The sequence below is a fragment of the Babylonia areolata genome, chromosome 15 (genome assembly GCF_041734735.1).
Source record: "Babylonia areolata isolate BAREFJ2019XMU chromosome 15, ASM4173473v1, whole genome shotgun sequence".
Lineage (NCBI taxonomy): Eukaryota > Metazoa > Mollusca > Gastropoda > Neogastropoda > Buccinidae > Babylonia > Babylonia areolata.
The window spans coordinates 17,118,068-17,135,106 of NC_134890.1; the positions used below are offsets into that span (position 1 = coordinate 17,118,068).

Genomic DNA, 17,039 nt, shown 5'->3' on the forward strand with positions numbered 1-17,039 from the left:
GAGCTGTTCTTGTTTCTGCATCGTCTTTCTTTCGTTTAGCGAAGTTTCAGAGGATGAGCAAGGGCTCAACAGTATTGGTTGCAGAAGAATATGTTCTTTCATCCGAAGAGTACAGAAAAAAAAGAAAGAAAAGGAAACAGTACTGTTCTTCTCACTTAATTCTATTTTCCACACTCTGTTGGTATTTCAATGTGTTTTTTTTTCTCTGTATAAGGAGTAAAATCATTATTCTTTACTGGCTTCAAGTATTTGTTTTAACGTGTTTATTTTCCGGAGAGTAAACCCCCCCAAAAAAAAACAAAAACAAAAAACAAAACAAACAAACAAACAAAAAACCCAAACAAACAAACAAACAAACAAACAACAACAACAACAAAAACCAAACCCAAACTGTTCTTCATGGTAGATTTACCGTTATCTGCTGTTGTTACTTTCAATGTTCATTTTAACGTGTTCCTGGATGTTGCTTTTAATGTTTATTTCAATGTGTTCGTATACCTGAGAAGCTGAACAGATTACTTTTCTCTGCCCTTGTTTTAACTGTTATCTGCTGCTGTTGTCTCCAGTTTCGATCATAATGTGTTCTTTCATCTAAGGAGCAACGCATTATATATTGTATTTCAGCGCATACAAAACTCTGCTGCCCGACTCGTCCTCAAAAAGAAAAGATCTGAGCACATCACTCCTCTTTTGCAACATCTCCACTGGCTTCCTGTCTCACACCGAAAAAAGTACAAGATCAGCACTCTATGTTATACATGTATTCACAAAACTGCCCCTTCCTATCTCTGCGGCTGCCTTCACCTCTACACTCCATCTCGCTCACTACGATCGGCTTCGGATCCACTCTGTTTACGCATACCCAGATTCAAACACTCGACTGTTGGCCGCAGTTCTTTCTCTGTCTCTGGACCTTGCAATTGGAATGAACTTCCTCTTTCGCTTCGTCAAGTCTCCACACTCAGCTCTTTCAAGTCTGGCCCACCTCTTCCCAAAATAGCCTCCCTTGCCTGCCTCTTTCTTGTCTTTAGTTTCTATAGTTCTAGAGTTATGCATGCGTGTGAATGACTGGTGCAAAAGCTCTTTGATTTGTCTCTGCGCAAGATTCAGCGCTATATAAATACCAGTATTATTATTATTATTATTATTATTATTATTATTATTATTATTATTATTATTATTATTATTATTATTATTATTATTATTTATCTGACTGTCGTCTGCTGTTGTTGCTGACGTTTCGAATATTTGTTCAGTTTTCTTCTTCGTTTTACTTGTTGTTGTTGTTGTTGTTGTTGTTGTTGTTGTTGTTGTTGTTGTTGTTGGTGCTGCTGCTGCTGCTGCTGCTGCTGCTGCTGCTGCTGCTGCTGTCTTGTACTACTATATCCTCACGGACTCTCTATATTGGCAGCTTAGCGTCTTAATTATTCTGCCACCTTCTTCGGCTTTTAGAACACCAATAAAGTGTGAAAGTAAAACCAATGAGAAGAAGAGTACCGGTTTCTTTCTGTCTTTGTTTCTTTTCTGTTTTTTGTTTTTTTCTTTTTTGCTCCTCGGATGAAAGAACATATTCTGTAACCAATACTGCTGAGCCCTTCTCATCCTCTGAAACACCGCTAAACGAAAGAAAGACGATACAGAAACCAGAACAGCTTCACATGTTGCACATCCTCATGTTGGTGTGTCGCGGATTCTTCCTCACGTTGTGGGTTCATTTTCATGTAGGAGTGTTGTGGGTTCATCTTCATGTAGGTGTGTTGTAGGTTCATCTTCATGTAGGTGTGTTGTTGGTTTATCTTCATGTTGGTGTGTTGTGGGTTCATCTTCATCTTGGTGTGTTGTGGGTTCGTCCTCATGTCGGTGTGTTGTTGATTCATCTTCATGCTGGTGTGTTGTAGGTTCATCTTCATGTCGGTGTGTTGTTGGTTCATCTTCATGCTGGTGTGTTGTAGGTTCATCTTCATGTAGGTGTGTTGTTGGTTCATCTTCATGCTGGTGTGTTGTGGGTTCATCTTCATCTTGGTGTGTTTCTGGTTTATCTTCGTGTTGGTGTGTTGTAAGTTCATCTTGATGCTGGTGTGTTGTAGGTTCATCTTAATGCTGGTGTGTTGTTGGTTCATCTTCATTATGGTGTGTTGTTGGTTTATCTTCATGTTGGTGTGTTGTGGATTCACCTTCATGCTGGTGTGTTGTGGGTTCATCTTCATCTGAGTGTGTTGTGGGTTCATCTTCATCTTGGTGTGTTGTTGGTTCATCTTCATGATGGTGTGTTGTTGGTTCATCTTCATGTTGGTGTGTTGTGGATTCACCTTCATGCTGGTGTGTTGTGGGTTCATCTTCATCTTGGTGTGTTGTTGGTTCATCTTCATGTTGGTGTATTGTTGGTTTATCTTCATGTTGGTGTGTTGTGGGTTCATCTTCAAGCTGGTGTGTTGTGGGTTCATCTTCATGTTGGTGTGTTGTGGGTTCATCCTCATTTTGGTGTGATGTGGGTTCATCTTCATGCTGGTGTGTTGTTGGTTCATCTTCATCTTGGTGTGATGTGGGTTCATCCTCATGTTGGTGTGTTGTGGGTTCATCATCATGTTGGTGTGTCGTTGGCTCATCTTCATGCTGGTTTGTTGTAGGTTAATCTTCATGTTGGTGTGTTGTGCGTTCATCTTCATCTTGGTGTGTTGTGGGTTCGTCCTCATGTCGGTGTGTTGTTGATTCATCTTCGTGTTGGTGTGTTGTAGGTTCATCTTCATGTAGGTGTGTTGTGGGTTCATCTTCATGTAGGTGTGTTGTTGGTTTATCTTCATGTTGGTGTGTTGTGGGTTCATCTTCATGTTGGTGTGTTGTGGGTTCATCTTCATGTAGGTTTGTTGTTGGTTCATCTTCATGTAGGTGTGTTGTGGGTTCATCTTCATGTTGGTGTGTTGTGGGTTCATCTTCATGTTGGTGTGTTCTGGGTTCATCCTCATGTCGGTGTGTTGTTGGTTCATCTTCATGCCGGTGTGTTGTAGGTTCATCTTCATGTAGGTGTGTTGTTGGGTTATCTTCATGTTGGTGTTTTGTGGGTTCATCTTCATCTTGGTGTGTTGTGGGTTCATCCTCATTTTGGTGTGATGTTGGTTCATCTTCATGCTGGTTTGTTGTAGGTTAATCTTCATGTTGGTGTATTGTGCGTTCATCTTCATGTTGGTGTGTTTCTGGTTTATCTTCGTGTTGGTGTGTTGTGAGTTCATCTTGATGCTGGTGTGTTGTAGGTTCATCTTGATGCTGGTGTGTTGTAGGTTCATCTTCATGTTGGTGTGTTGTTGGTTTATCTTCATGTTGGTGTGTTGTGGGTTCATCCTCATTTTTGTGTGATGTTGGTTCATTTTCATGCTGGTTTGTTGTAGGTTAATCTTCATGTTGGTGTATTGTGCGTTCATCTTGATGCTGGTGTGTTGTAGGTTCATCTTGATGCTGGTGGGTTGTTGGTTCATCTTCATGTTGGTGTGTTGTAGGCTAATCTTCATGTTGGTGTGTTGTTGGTTCATCTTTATGCTGGTTTGTTGTAGGTTAATCTTCATGTTGGTGTGTTGTTGGTTCACCGTCATGTTGGTGTATTGTGTGCTCGTCTTCATGCTGGTGTGTTGTCGGTTCATCTTAATATTGGTGTGTTGTTGGTTCATCTTAATGTTGCTGTGTTGTTGGTTCATCTTCAGTATGGTGTGTTGTGGGTTAATCTTCATGTTGGTGTGTTATGAGTTCATCTTCATGTTGGTGTGATATTGGTCCATCTTCATGTTGATGCATTGTTGACTCATCATCATGTTGTGGGTTCATTCTCATGCTGGTTTGAGTTCATCATAATGTTGATGTGTTGTTTCATCCTCACGTCGTGTGTTCATCCTCATGCTGCTGTTCTGTGGATTCTTCCTCACATTGTGTGTTCATTCTCATGCTGTTGTGTTGTTGGCTCACCCTCACGCTATGGGTTCATCCTCACGTTGTGGTTCCATTCTCATGTTGGTGTGTTGTGGGTTCATCCTCATGTTGGTGTGTTGTGGGTTCATCCTCACGTTGTGGGTTCATCCTCATGTTGGTGTGTTGTTGGTTCATCCTCATGTTGGTTTGAGTTCATCCCCATTTTGATATGTCGTGGGTTCATCTTTATATGGTGTAATATTGGTCCATATTCGTGTTGTGTTTTGGTTCATCCCCATGTGTGTGTGTGTGTGTTGTGGGTTCACCGTCACGTGGTTTCATCCTCATGTTGGTGTGTTGTGGGTTCATCCTAACATTGTTGGTTCATCCTCATGTGTGTGTGTGTGTGTTTTGGGTTCACCGTCACGTTGTGGTTTCATCCTCATGTTGGTGTGTTGTGGGTTCATCCTAACATTGTTGGTTCATCCTCACGTCGTGTGTTCAGCCTCATGCTGCTGTTCTGTGCCTCACATTGTGTGTTCATTCTCATGCTGCTGTGTTGTTGGCTCACCCTCGCGTTGTGGGTTCATCCTCACGTTGGTGTGTTGTGGGTTCATCCTCATGTTGGTGTGTTGTGGGTTCATCCTCATGTTGGTGTGTTGTGGGTTCATCCTCACGTTGTGGGTTCATCCTCATGTTGGCATGTTCTTGGTTCATCCTCATGTTGTGTATGTTGTGGGTTCATCCTCATGTTGGTTTGATTTCATTCCCATTTTGATATGTCGTGGGTTCATCTTATAATTATGGTGTGATATTGGTCCATATGCGTGTTGTGTTCTTGGTTCATCCTCATGTTGGTGTGATGTGGGTTCATCCCCATGTTGTTTGTGGGTTCATCCTCATGTTGGCGTGTTGTGGGTTCATCCTCATGTTGGCGTGTTGTGGGTTCATCCTCATGTTGGCGTGTTGTGGGTTCATCCTCATGTTGGTGTGTTGTGGGTTCATCCTCATGTTGGCGTGTTGTGGGTTCATCCTCATGTTGATGTATTGTGGGTTCATCCTCATGTTGGCGTGTTGTGGGTTCATCCTCATGTTGATGTATTGTAGGTTCATCCTCATGTTGGCGTGTTGTGGGTTCATCCTCATTTTGGCGTGTTGTGGGTTCATTCTCATGTTGATGTATTGTAGGTTCATCCTCATGTTGGCGTGTTGTGGGTTCATCCTCATGTTGGCGTGTTGTGGGTTCATCCTCATGTTGGCGTGTTTTGGGTTCATCCTCATGTTGGTGTATTGTGGGTTCATCCTCATGTTGGTGTATTGTGGGTTCATCCTCATGTTGTTTGTGTGTTCATCCTCATGTTGTTTGTGTGTTCATCCTCATGTTGTTTGTGGGTTCATCCTCATGATGATGTGTTGTGGGTTCATCCTGTTTTTGTGGGTTCATCACCATGTTGAGGGTGTATCCTTTTGTTAGTGTGTTGTGGATACATTGCCACGTTGTGAGTTCATCCTCATGTTGTGTTTCGGGTTCCTCCCCCATGCTGAAGTGTGTGTGTGTGTGTGTGTGTGTGTGTGTGTGTGTGTGTGTGTGTGTGTGTGTGTGTGTGTGCGTGTGTGTGTGTGCGTGTGTGTGTGCGTGTGTGTGTGTGTGTGAACCACAGACGGTGACGAGGGGGGCAGCGGACTGACGGCGGGCAGCCTGGAGTGCCTGTACCGGGCCCTGCAGAACGGCAACCAGACACTGCTGGAAGAAGGACTCCGCATCGCCCGTCAGTACGGCATGGCTGACTTCGCCTCCGAGCTGCAGCAGCTGCAGTACACCTCCCCTGACCTGCCGCAGACCCAGACCCAGACCCAAACCCAGGCCCAGACCCACCCCTCGCGCCGGACGGACGGGGGGGACCCCCATCACCACCAACAGTCTGCCCGACACAGGGGCGGAGGAGGAGGAGACCACTTCCACCACCACCACCACCAACACCACCACCAGCACCACCAGGGGGTGGTGGAGGAGGGGGGGCACCAGGGGCGGCACGTGCAGCCCACCAGGTGGAACCAAGAACACCACCAGCAGCCCGGCACCCCCCTGGAGAATGGGAGCAGCACCGGCACCACCGCCTGTGGCGGGGATCAGACCGGCAAGCCTGTGGGAGCAGGAGGAGGGCAGCAGCATCAGCAGCAACAGCAGCAGCTGCAAGGTCCAGGACCTGCCCAGGCTTCAGGAGGGCAACAAGGTCCGGCGGGACAACAGGCATCGTCGGCGACGTCCCCTCATCACGAGGCTATGGGCATGGGCAGCCAGGCGGAAGGAGGCAGCAGCGTGGAGGAGATTCAGGAGGAGGAGATGGAGATGGAGGAGGAGGAGGAGGTGGTGATCGTTGGGGAGCAAGAGGAGGAGGGCGGGGAGCAACAGCAGCAGCAGCAGCAGCAGCAGCACAGCCCGGCGACAGACCCATGCAGCGGAGGAGGAGGAGGACCCCCCTCACAGCACCTGGCGGCCAGGATGGTGGAGAACGGAGTCCAGACCTGGAACGGCGCTCCCTCGGGAGGGTCCTCCGACTGCCAGCTAAGGGCGCAAGGTCAAGGTCAGGGGGCGGAGGTCAGCAAGAAGGGTAGTGGTGGTGGTGGTGGTGGTGGAGGTGGTGATGGTGGGGAGGACGCCCTGCCTTCTCCCACCTCCCACCACTACAAGCGGTGTCGGTCAGCACACAGCGGTGGTGCCATGGCCTGAGTGCTTCTGGTGGTTCGGTGGTCAAGTCAGTCCACTGTTTGCCTAGGCTCACACGCACCTGTCGTTGTTGTTGGGATTGCTGCTTGACAGTCATCTGGTAATTTGTGGGGTTTTTTTTTTTCTTCTGTTTTCCTGATTCACACACATTCCTTTTGGATTGTTGACTGATATACATACATCCCTTTATTTTTTAGCGAACCTGTTGTCCATCCAGGCTGGAGGTGTAGCTGGAGTCATTGGTGCTATGGGAGAAAAATGATGACCACTTTGTTTATTCTTTTTTTTCTTCTTCTTCTTTTTTTTTTCGTGTTTTTCTTCAGCCCTGATAAGAGCTCCAGCAGGTGGCGGAGCCCGTGAATTACAACATCAACAACAACAACAACAACAACAACTGAATTGTTTTCTTTTGACGTCGTGATTCGCCTACATACTGTTATGACAGGCTCACAAACTGATGGTGGGCTTTTGGTGTGTCTATACTCGTCTATGTATCTATCTATGGTCTCTATCTGTTCATTTTTCTGTCTGTGTCCGCCTGTCTGTCTGTCTGTCTGTTTGTCTGCCTGTCCATCTATCTGTCTGTCTACACCCCCCACCCCCACCCCACCCCCACCCCCCACCCCTATATATATATAGTCGGTATGGATGGTTGTTGTGAGTATGGTGTTCCTTTTTAGACTACAACGGTTTCAAAAACGTTTGTATTGAATGTCTGTAGGTACAGAACAGTGTTATGGTGCAAGTGAAACTGCTCTACGGCGATTTATTGAACAGTTGGTTCCATCATGTTTCGAATCAAGGACTTGTGTAGTTTGTTATAGACAACTGGGATGTTTTTCTCCGTTCTTTTTTATCTGTCTAGTTGGTTTAATTCTTTAGGTACAGAGACAGCAGAAAGTCTGGGAACAATGAAACGTTGTTTATCTGTGGTTGATATTGCTTTGATAGATACGTTAAATGTGGCTTTTTTTTCAAAACAAGATGATTGATGTTGATTGCCGTGTTTCCTTTTCCAGTGGTGATGTAGACCTGAGAAAGTTGTGGCAGTGTTTGTTGTCTAGTTAGCTGCGCTGGGGATTGGATTGGGAATGTCGTTTTCTGGTGACAAATGTGTGTGCGTGTGCATGCGTGTGTGTGTGTGCGTGTGTGTGTGTGTGTGTGTGTGTGTGTGTGTCTAGAGGTTCTGAAAGACGCCAAGGACTTGATCTTCATTTCTATTTAGCATTCTGACCAAGTATTTATATGTAGTGTCACACGATTGAGTTCAGAAGTGGAAACGTGCCGGTACTGGTTGGCTTGTTTGTTTGTTTGTTTTGTTTGTTTGTTTTTTGGTGTTTTTTTTTTTTTTTTTTTTTTTTTTTTTTGGGGGGGGGGGGGGGGGGTTGATCTTGCATTGAATGATTTACAGATTTTACTATACATTTTATTGAATAATTCATCTATTTTTCGTATGTAATAATTATGGTAATGCTCGTCCATTTTTTTTTTTTTTTCAATGTAATTGAGTGGTTATGGAGTTCAATGGAGTCGCCACAAGAGTTCATCAGCCATGTGTTCTGTGATCCGAGTGAAGGTTTCAGACTGAACAATCATCAGCTGGATTCCGGCACAATCAGGACCACCGTGACTGGATCTTGTCTTTTTCGCTCATGACCAACGCTCACTGTGCTACGGACATTAAAAAGACCAATCTCGCAGCAAGGTGAAATCCATTTTCGCGGATGCGTCTTCGGGGGTGTTGTTCAGTTTTGGATTTTTTTTTTTTTTTTTTTTTTTTTTTGTCTCCTTACCACCACTGCAGGTGTCTGTCTGTCTGTATCTCCCAGCTTTGACGCTGGGGTGTATGACGAAAGTACGTGTAGAAGGCAGCCTTGTTATGCAGCCTCACGCTCAATTGGAGAACTTTTACATTTTCATCGTCTCCATCATGGAAAAAGAACAACAACACATATTTGTGCGACTTTTCCTGCACTGATCTCCTGGTCAGATTTCATCTCTTCTCATCCACTTCGATGCCTGCCAGAGGGAACTGGTATCACACAGGTGGTGTCAGCTTGAGTGACACAGACCTGGATGGACAAAACAAAAAAAACAAAAACAAAAAAGAAATCTGCATTCCGTAGGTACCGTGTTCTCCGTCAGGCACAATGACCTTGTCTAGAGAATTGTCATCATCACCACCACCACCACAGGCTTTGTTGGCAGCGTTGTGAGAGTGTAATGTGTTAGACCGCGACTTGGAGGACACCATTTGAAGCGGATGTATGCAGCAGCGCACGGTCTTCTTCACCGGGTAGCCACGAGGCGGTGGCCTGGTTGGTTTGTGGATACTTGAGATGAAGGTGCTACTGAGATCAAACCTGGTTGTTGCTCTGTGTGTGTGTGTGTGTGGACTGTAGGGATGTGTAACTCATCAAGATTGATGATATTTCTCACTTCGCTGTGGACATAAAAACAAAAACTGAAAAAAAAAAAGAAAAAAAAATCCTGGTGCTCTGAAAAAAAAAAAAAAGTTGATGGAATATGTATAACTTTGTTTTTTGCTTGTTTGTTTGTTAAGGTGTTAAACTGTGAAGAGCGAATCCAAAAGTTATCGGTGTGAGATTTAGTTTTGTATCCAGTTTATATGTTGATGAGAATAGTAACACATTACCCCCGTTTTCAGTTGTTAGTCTCGCTGACAGCCATGTCCTGCCTGGTATGAGACATATCATCGTGGACTGGCCCTGTGCGTGGCCTGATGTGTCAAGGGAGACGATCCGTGTGTGAGTTCCTGTCAGAGTTATAGCCCCTGCTGGCGTGGTAGCCTGTTCACCCTTCGAGTGTGTGAAAATCATGTTCATCATCTAGTGGTGTGGACATCGTTTTCACCTCCTGGTAGTGTGTGGTAACCGTGTTCCCTGTCTAGAGGTGTGGTAACCCTGTTCCCCAAGTGGATTGGTAATCGTGCTCACATTCTTAAGGTGTGTTAATTGTGTTTACATTCTAATGGTGTGGTATCCATGTTCACCATCTCGTGGTGTGATAATCCTGTTCACATTCTAGAGGTGTGGTAACCGTGTTCACATTCCACTAATGTGGTAACTCTGTTCACTTTCTAGTGGTACAGAAACCGTGTTTACCTTCTAAATACTGTGGTAGCAATGTTCAGATTCTCGTTGTGTTGTAGCCGTCTTCAGCTTCAAGCGGCGTAGATACCGTGTTTACCTTTAGTAACAATGTTTTGGTTTTTTTTAAAGTGTCCACCTTCTAGTGGTGTGGCAGCGGTGTTCACCTTCTTGTGGCGTGGTAAAGGTGTTCACCTTCTTGTGGTGTGGTCACCGTGTTCACCTTTTAGTGGTGTGATAACCATATTCATCTCCAAGTGGAGTGGAAATCCTGTTCACCAACAAGTGGAGTGGTAACCATATTCCTCTTCTAGAGGCGTGGTAGTCGTGTTCACCTTCTAGTGTTGCGGTAACCGTGTTCACCTTCTAGTGGTGCGTAACCGTGTTCACCTTCTAGTGTTGCGGTAACCGTGTTCACCTTCTAGTGATGAAACAAGCCGAGTTCACCTATTCACGATTTGGTAACCGTCCTCACCATCCAGTGGCGTGGTAACCGTGTTCACCTATCAATGTAGTAACCGTGTTCACCTTCTAGTGGTGTGGTAACCGTGTTCACCTTCTAGTGACGTGGTAACAGTGTTCAGCTACTGGTGGTGTGGTAACCCTGTTCATCTTCCGGTGACGTGGTAACCCTGTTCACCTTCTAGTGGTGAGGTGAGGTAACCCTGTTCACCTTCTAGTGGTGAGGTGAAGTAACCGTGTTCACCTTCTAGTGGAGCAATAGACTACCGTGTTCACCTTCTAGTGGTGTGGTAACCACCGTGTTCACCTTCTAGTGATGCGGTAACCGTGTTCACCTTCTAGTGGTGTGGTAACCGTGTTCACCTTCTAGTGATGCGGTAACCGTGTTCACCTTCTAGTGATGAACAAGCTGAGTTCACCTATTCACGGTGTGGCAACCGTCCTCACCATCCAGTGGCGTGGTTACCGTGTTCACCTTCTAGTGACGTGGTAACAGTGTTCAGCTACTGGTGGTGTGGTAACCCTGTTCATCTTCCGGTGACGTGGTAACCCTGTTCACCTTCTAGTGGTGAAGTGAGGTAACCGCGTTCACCTTCTAGTGGTGAGGTGAAGTAACCGTGTTCACCTTCTAGTGGAGCAGTAACTACCGTTTTCACCTTCTAGTGGTGTGGTAACCGCCGTGTTCACATTCTAGATGTGTGGTAACCACCATGTTCACCTTCTAGATGTGTGGTAACCACCGTGTTCACCTTCTAGATGTGTGGTAACCACCGTGTTCACCTTCTAGATGTGTGGTAACCACCGTGTTCACCTTCTAGAGGTGGTAACCACCGTGTTCACCTTCTAGTGATGCGGTAACCGTGTTCACATTCTAGTGATGCGGTAACCGTGTTCACATTCTAGTGGTTTGGTACCACCGTGTTCACCTTCTAGTGGTGCGGTAACCGTGTTCACATTCTAGTGGTGTGGTAACCGTGTTCACCTTCTAGTGGTGGGGGTAACCACCGTGTTCACCTTCTAGTGGTGTGGTAACCACCGTGTTCACCTTCTAGTGGTGTGGTAAGCACCGTGTTCACCTTCTAGAGGTGTGGTAACCGTGTTCACCTTCTAGTGGTGGTGGTAACCACCGTGTTCACCTTCCAGAGGTGTGGTAACCGTGTTCACATTCTAGTGGTGTGGTAACCGTGTTCACCTTCTAGTGGTGGGGGTAACCACCGTGTTCACCTTCTAGAGGTGTGGTAACCGTGTTCACCTTCTAGTGGTGTGGTAACCGTGCCACCTTACAGTCTGTGTCCAGCCCTGAGTTCAATCCTCGGTTTCTGCCCACCTGTTGGGCTAAAGGGTGTATAATTTTACCGACCTCGCTGGTCAATACATGTGCAGACCTCTTAGTGCCTCAACCCGATTCGTATGCATACGCACGCAGAAGATAAATATCCACGTTAAAGATCCTGTAATTCATCATCAACGTTCGGTTGGATCATGGAAACAGGAACATAAGCAGCAAGCACAGCGCTGAAAACGGAGTATGGTTGCCTAAATGGCGGGGGCAAAAATGAAATGAAAAAAAACAAACGGTGATACACGTAAAACGTTACATGTCTACAATGTGAATGTGTGTGTGTGTGTGTGTGTGTGTGTGTGTGTGTGTGTGTGTGTGTGTGTGTGTGTGTGTCCGTGACGGAAACCTGACTAAATGACATAGGAAAACGAATGTTTAAGCGCTCAGACAGCAGTAGGTCGGCTCTTCCAGGTTAGCTGCCTGCTGTGCAAATGATGTGGCCTGAGTGTGATGTCACCGAGAGGGGTTAGAAGATGTCGGCGTGGGGAGAACAGACTCCCTTCACCCCGCCCCCTTTTCTTGTGACTGGAGACAGAAGTCGTCAGTGAAGACCCGTCAGGAAGACTCCGGGACGGAAGCTTACTTATTGCCTGGAGAACATGGGAAGACACCTCTGGTGTTCTGTGTACAGGGTTCCAGTTCACACACACACACACACACACACACACACACACACACACACACACACACACACACACACACACACACGATGCGGTCATACGCAGGACATGGCTGTCAGTCAAGGGAGATAACACGCCAAGTTGTGGCTCAGCCAGTCACAGCGATTACCTCCCTTCAATGCCGGGTTTTGCCAAAAAACGGAGGAGGGGGAGGGGGAGCGGGGGGAGGGGGAAAGAGGGGAGGAAGGGGGGTGCGGAGGGGGGCGGGGGGGGGGGAGGGGAGGGGGTTGGGGTGTGGGCAAAGATGTAGACGGTCAATAAAGTGCGAAGGACTCCGTAGCTTTGAAATGCCAGCAGTGTTCCAGGGGAAAGAAGAGGAGTATTCTGTGACAGGAATGGAGGAGAATAGCACACGTGTCCTGCTGTCTCTGGTGTCAGAGCAACAACTGGTGGCAGAGCAAGACTTGGCGTTTACTGACAGACAGGAATTTCAGTGTTGAAGTTGAATTATTATGAGTTTGGTTGGCTTATTGCAGTTGCACGCCCGCGCGCGCGCGCACGCACACACACACACACACACACACACACACACACACACACACACACACACACAGTGTTGAATTATTATGAGTTTGGTTGGCTTATTGCAGTTACACACACACACACACACACACACACACACACACACACACACACACACACACACATACACAATAACACACAGTATTGAATTATTACTGATGAGTTTGGTTGGCTTATTGCAAATGCACACACACACACAACAACAACAACAACAACAACAACAACAACAACAACTAACTAACTAATCAATCAGCCAACTAAATCACTTTAATTCTTGAATCTCAAGTTGAAACAAGGAGAGAAGAACGAGGTCAAACAAGGAAACTGAAAAATCCTAGTCATCGAAAATACTGATGATTATGGTAGAGAAAGAAACAAAAAAGAAACAGTTACAGAAATGAAGAAAGAACACAAAGCACGCGCAGTCAATATTGAATAAGACTTATAAAAAAAAAAAAAGAATACTTTTTTTTTTTTAAACACGCTTGAGACGAGAACGAGCAAAGGCTCGCGTGTCGTCCAGTTGGCTGTTAGCCATGTGTTGAAGGGAGCTAATCGCTGTAAGTAAGCTGAGCCACGATAAGGTATGATGTTCTGTTAGTCCCACATTTTTGTCAACAGAGGCAAACCGTACTGACTAAAGTTTGCACCCGTTTGACAAAATATAACATATGATGCCCCCCCCGAAAAAAAAATGTAATTCTGTAGTATTGAAATCTACCTTTATGTTTTCATTATGACATAACAGAATGATGACGTGTTTTGTCTTGTTTTTTTGTTGTTTTGTTTTGTTTTTGTTTTGTTTTTTTTCGGCGATGTGAAAGACATTTTCTAACCTTTTATTTTTCCTTGTATGTTGGTTAACGGTGTACTACACACGAGTTGTGGTGCTGTTACAAGTGGCAACGTTCATGTATCCATGTTGTATTCACTTACTTCATGATGGTATCTGTGTTATCCATTCCTAATGAAAGGTGCTGAGTTCATGGAGGACTAATTCAGAAGCTGCTAAACAGGACCGCGCATTTTAGCCAGGACAGTGTTGATTGAACCACCATCACGTATATATATAAGTGTGTATGCTGCCAGGATGGTCTGGTGAAAGTCTTCATTCATTTTGCTACAACACGATTCGCTCTGCATTTTCTGCCCGCCCACATACTTTTTGATTTGATTTCCCACTTGATGAGACTAAAATGCTTTATATTAGATTGTATTTTCCGGTGAGTGAAATTTTGGTGTGGGGCTATTTAGCAGACTTCGAATCAGGCTATGTCACTTTTATTTTTTTCTAAATGTTCCTTGGCAACCCTTAGAAATCGAACACATTTGCGTGGACACACACACACACAACACAGACACACACACACAGACACAGACACACACACACACACACACACACACACACACACACACACACACACACACACACACACACACAGAGTCATATTAGAATACAAAATCAACACATGAGATTATTGGTCAACAGAAAGGAATTATGCCATTGAACATTTATTGACAAAAGGATATATTATAATGTGAACAACCTTGGACATTCTGTGGTTCTGCTGTAATCTGGTCAGTAGACGAGAATGTACTGGATTCTTTTTTTATATATATACATTTGCGCGCACACACACACACACACACACACACACACACACACACACACACATGCATACTTCAAGCTTATATTGTGTAATTATGTGAGTAAGCATTGCCTGGCACATACCTTTTCTATATTTATGAATGATTATCTTTGTTCGCTGTGTTCTAAAGTTGTCTCTTCCTTGTCGACTGTCTCTACTAAAGTGGTAATTGATGTATTTCAGTTGTTGTGTTTATTTTTCTGTTGAGTCTATTGTTACATAAAAAAAACCGCATACACACTACTGCAAACATACGCTGTAAATATAATATTTCAATTCCTTTGGACCAAATAGCGTACAGACATAAAGGTGATAGTCCACAAACGAATGCATAAAAAATGGCAAGCCAAGAAAGAGTATGCGCATGGAATTCACCTTGAGAGCCGTAAGTAACCCTGTCTCGGGCTGACTTCAAGTGCAGTCTGTAGGTTATGAACCTTCAGGACGACAGAACAGTCTCAGTCTTTCACTGTCACATCACATCTTAGAGCAGGTGTTAAGTGTAGCAATGCGTTAGTTGTTGTTTTTTGGTGTGTGTGTGTGTGTTTTTAATATATATATATATATATATATATATATATATATATATATATATATATATATATATATATATATATAACCACGCACACGCACACACACACACACACACACACACACACACACACACACACCGGACACAGAGGCACGGATTTTTTTTTTCAAAGCTCCGTATAATATATGTATATCACCAAAACATCCCCATGGGTGCTGTAGTGGGATAGTTAACGCACAAAGGCTCTCAGTATAAGGGTTCCTGGGTACCTGGGTGGTTCAGACTGCCCGTTAACCGTTGAGTTGAGGCTAGAGAGAAAAAGGACACACACACACACACAAAAAGGAAACCTCCGCATAATCGATGTGCAGACCTACTGATGTCTCAGCCGTGCCTCGTGTGTAGAGAGGGAGACACACATGATAAGAGTCCAACAAGGAAGGATGGAAGGGAAGGAAGGAAGGAAGAATCTGTAAAACAGGAAGGAAAAGAGGAGTTGGAGAAATCACAAGGAAGAAGATGGGGCCTTTTTTCAATTGCCCCCACCCCCACCCCCCCCCCCCCCCTTCCAATCCACTGCACACTGTCTCTTTCCTTCACCCCCCCCCCCCCCCTCTTTTTTCACTCTCCAACCAAAAAATACTGTATCGGATATTACACACACACACACACACACACACATATATATATATATATATATATATATATATCGGATCTAGAACCTATGTATAAAAGACATATTAATTTGAGTCGTTGTGTTGCTACTTGAATTAGAACCGCAACTTCTAGTTGGAAAGGTCCCATTTTCGAAAGAAGAAACTTACTTTCAAGTTTAATAATCAATTTCGGGCGGAGTGTTTCTCTGCTATGCTCTAGGAATTGTGATGCATACTTTTATTCAGTGAGGAGAAATATTCAAAACTTTACGAACCCGGATAATATCTGTAATGGTTAAAAACAAAACAAACAAAAAACAAACAAACAAACAAAACCGGTGTGCCATATTCTAACACATGTATGATGCATGGTTTCATATATATATATATATATATATATATATATATATATATATATATATATATATATATATACATACATACATACATACATATATAAACAAGCATTATACTACCTTCATCAAGAAGAAAATTACAACAAAAAATGCACACTTTCGCTTTCCAAGCAACCCTGTATATTCACGTAGTCACATGCATCCTCAGGTAGAAAAGTAATTACGTAGAAATTATATTTGTTGAACAGCAGCATAGTGCAAGACTGATTGCCATGGTGACAACCAGTCCAAGTGTCTGGAGAGCCTGGGCTTTGCTTTGAGGGAGGTAACTCTTCTCCAGAGATTAAAACACCTCCTCTCCCTCCTCCTCTTCCTCCTCCTCCTCCTGTAGCGGCCTTGAAAGTTCCCATCTCCAGCTATGGTGACTGTTGTCACTTTGCAATCAACCGATACCACCCAGCATTTTTTTTAAATTTTTTATATGAATATGAATAAGAAGACAAATCTATCCTGCAACCGAAATCGTCGGCGAATGGAGTGTGTGCTCATCAAATTAAAGAAAATACTCGGCACACAAAATGATTACGTCTTACAAGCCTCGGAATTTCGTGCGCCTCAATACAGATTTCCATACAAACTAAAGGAATTGTTCATTCATGTATAGTTAAGATAAACTGATAGAATAACGTTTGCCAGGAAAGTGTGAGGGGGGAAAACGAGAAGATGGAGGGGCAGGGGGGTGGGGCGGTGGGATGGACGGGGGTGGGGGGTGGCTGTGTAGGGGGTTAGAGTAAAACAACTGTAATTAAACAAGGTTTCTGACTGCAACTTTCCCATCATGCGTTTGAATGATTTCATGTGGACTCTCTCCACCTTCCCCCAAAACTCCTGTTCATTAATTAATAATTAAACGAATCTTGAGGAGAAAAATACAACATCAGAATTAATCAATCAGAATGTGTTTTCTGATGAGTTGTTGAATGGTTGACTCAAGTCTGTCTTCGTGTTTGTCGACGTCACTTCTCCATCGCTCTGTCTGTCTGTCTGTCTGTCTGCTTGTCTGTCTGTCTGTCTTTCTGTCAGTCAGTCTCTTTCTCTCTCTTCTACT

The 17,039-nt window shown here is 44.5% G+C and overlaps 1 pseudogene; it reads left to right on the top strand.

The window, feature by feature from the left end:
• Positions 1-2,907: 2,907 nt before the first annotated feature.
• On the top strand, positions 2,908-3,756 carry LOC143290123 (uncharacterized; annotated as a pseudogene).
• Positions 3,757-17,039: the final 13,283 nt, after the last annotated feature.